Raw genomic sequence first — 3,724 nt, forward strand, 5'->3', positions numbered from 1 at the left:
TCTTCAGAGAGTGAGATGTGTTTGGCTCCTGATGAAGCGCTGTGATGAGCTTAATCTAAGACAGAAGATGTTGTATAATCCTTCACTGTTCTGCTGCTTTTATATGTCTTATAATCCCTCACTGTTCTGCTGCTATCATTCACGTTTCAATACAACATCTTGTGCGTCGTAGGCAACTCTAAATCACAAAGGGAATGAGTTGGTATGAGTTATAAATTCTGCATGCTAATGATCTCCCACCTAAAGAGAAGCGCTCAGGCAAAACTATGAACAGACTTTCACTAACACTTTAGGGCATAGCTTTCAGTCATTTAGGGCGGGGCTGTCAGTCATTTAGGGCGAGACTGTCAGTCATTTAGGGCGGGGCTGTCAGACATTTAGGGCGGGGCTGTCAGACATTTAGGGCGGGGCTGTCAGACATTTAGGGAGGGGCAATCAGTCGTTTGGGGTGGGGCTATCAGTCATTTAGGGAGGGGCAATCAGTCGTTTGGGGTGGTGCTATCAGTCATTTAGGGTAGGGTTACCAGTCATTTGAGGGCGGAGCTATCAGTCATTTAGGGTCCATAGAGTGTGTGTAGTATACTAAAGCGCAAGTATGAAAAATGTATATTAAATACTATAGTGTATTTGACTGCTATTATAGTAACGTACTTAAATCTGTTGTGGTGATTCTACAGTTGCTATGGTAACACAATAACTACAGTAATTGGTCAATTCAGGTAATTTTACAGTTGCTATAGTAATACAAAGATACAGTACTAGCTCTCTTGTGGTTATTCTACAGTTGGTATGGTAACACAACGACTACAGTAACTGATCTATTGTGGCGATTCTACGGTTGCTATAGTAACACAACGACTACAGTAATTGATCTGTTGTGGTGATTCTACAGTTGCTATAGTAACAACGACTACAGTAATTGCTTTGTTGTGGCGATTCTACAGTTGCTATGGTAACACAACAACTACAGAACTTGCTCTATTGTGGCAATTCTACAGTTGCTATGGCAGCACAACGACAACAGTAATTGATCTATTGTGGCGATTCTACGGTTGCTATAGTAACACAATGACTACAGTAATTGATCTGTTTTGGTGATTCTACAGTTGCTATAGTAACAACGACTACAGTAATTGCTTTGTTGTGGCGATTCTACAGTTGCTATGGTAACACAACAACTACAGAACTTGCTCTGTTGTGGTGATTCGACAGTTACTATGGTAACACAAAAACTACAGTTCTTGAGCTATAATAGTGATACTACAGTTGCTATGGCAACACAACAACTACAGTACTTGCTCTATTGTGATGATTCTACAGTTGCTATTGTAACACAAAAACTACAGTAGTTGCTCTGTTGTGGTGAACTTCAGCTTCATCTAAACTTTAAAACAGTAATACAGAATAGGTTTGCGTAGCGTAGTTTCAACGTTCTGAAAGCACTGTTTGCAAATCCCTGTGCTGACTGGTTCTGCGAGTTTAATGTCAGCATTTCTGTGCGCCGCGGGGCTCTCGTGTCTGTGAATAGACACTCGAGCGTTGAGATGTTTAGTGAGTTAATGGCACCACAGACGTGTAGTTCATCAGCGGTCTGAGGGCTGCCAGATCCTCTCCACATAAGTGAGCAATTAGCACAAATTATTCAAATGAGGGTTCAGACGAGGGCGGGGTCTGGACACGACTCAACCCCAGTACGATCTGCTCGGCTGAATAATAAGCACTCATATCTTAATAAATAAACACTCATTCGCATGCACACAGGATGGCGCTTGTGTTCGACCGGTTGGTTATTAACTGAGAAGTGCTTCGAGTGTGTAACGTCAAACTTGTAGAGATACTGCATCATTTAAACACAGATGGGGATGCATTTAGACTTAAACCTCAAAACGTACAACACACATTCAGCTTTAATTTAAATACAGTGTCATGCAAGTGTACTTATTGTATTGAATTTTACATTTTAGCTTAAGGTTTAGAACAGCACTGTTATTTTAAATACTACACTACAGATTTTATACATATTTATTTAAATAATATTTTTAGAAATGTAAGTATTTTTTGTGGTTGTTTTTATTTTAGATTAATCAAAATTAACCTCAATTATCATAAGAAATGTTTGAAACTAACTTAATTTGTGTTCCACAGAGCATGACAAGCGTAATAATGAATTAAAAACATACATAAGCTGCGTCTCAAATGGCACACTATACACTACAGTGGTCGAAATTACCCTTTTTGCTTGGTAGCACCGCTGCTCCTAACTTAAAAAATGTAGGCGCATCAGCCAAAATTTTGTCGAACCCACCAATTTTGAGCACCGTAACTACAAGTTTTATACAAACATATTTACTGCATTTGAAATCAACAGTGAGCAAACTAACAAGCAAAATATATATATATGCAAGCATGAGGAGAATGTGTCTCAACGAAATCCCGTTATCATAAGAAAATAGATTTTATAACATAACTAAGTGACCAAAGCATACACCGAGCGTTTATCAGCCCTGCACACACTGCTTGACATGAATGAATCTGTTAGCGATATAACTGTGCTGTTCTCACGGGTGCTGTCTGATATTGCACTGATGCTTTTGACATGTACTGTACCTTATTATATGGATACGTCATGTTAATAGCAATACCGGTCTTTTTATGAGTAGCATTATTAGTTTACTCAGTGTAAGCCCGTTTGTGATGGTGTACGTGGTGTTAAATTTCACATATAGCTGTCACTTGCACGACGGACAGCATCTGGCGATTATATGAAGGATTAAACAGAAGCTCTCGTGCTAGATGTGGCAAACAGTTACCTGAAAATTCCATCCCACAGACTTTCCATAGCGGACTTGAAGCCAGTGGAAGTCTTTTATCCACTCCTGGAAAAGTGTAGATGGTGGATTAACATTCAGCACATGGTCACTAGTAAGATGTGTCATTATTTGTAACTAGATGGTTTCTAAAACAAAATCTGTCAGTGTTGTCTTCATTCTCATCTTCAGCGCTTTACAGTTTTTCACGGTAGTAGCTCTCTCTGTCATCCCAAGCCAGAAGGCACTGACTGAGTGATTGACAGCTGATATTTCAGTGCTAGAGCAGTGGACCAATAAGAAGAGCGTGAAGGCGGGGCAAGCATTACGGACTTGGCTTTGTTTACAGCAGCAAGTTGACATGACAACTTTCTTTAAAACATTCCTGAGCGCTAAATAGCGGTCCTAAATGTCTCCCAAATCCGCGCATGTGTTGAACATTTTACAGTATAAACTGGTCGCGCATAAAAATTTTATGCATTCGCACAAATGCTTCCAAACATATTTTGAGGTCGCATAGATAAAATTTCGGGCGCATATGCAACCAAAATGTTCGCAATTTCAAGCCCTGCACTATGCACGGTGTACTTATGCACTTATACAATTAACAGCATAGTACATGCATGTAGTGTCGTCCCAAATGGAGCACTGTTTTATTTTTACTAAGTGGAAATTCAAAATGTTTCCCAGATGACGTTTGACAGTTGCCAAATCAGTAAAATAAATGACCAAACAACCAAATAATACCTGCCATGAGTATAACTGCATTCACCATCGGGAGGCGCTATAATCACTCTCGTGGGAATATTTGGCTTTCACAATCCAAAATAAATAAAGTTATCCAGCATGTGCGCCCGATAGCTGCGCCCCTTCCGCTGCATGAGTAAACCTGCGGTAGTTGAGTGTGTGAAGTCATA

The sequence above is a fragment of the Danio rerio genome, chromosome 18, assembly GCF_049306965.1.
Source record: "Danio rerio strain Tuebingen ecotype United States chromosome 18, GRCz12tu, whole genome shotgun sequence".
Taxonomy (NCBI): Eukaryota; Metazoa; Chordata; class Actinopteri; order Cypriniformes; family Danionidae; genus Danio; species Danio rerio.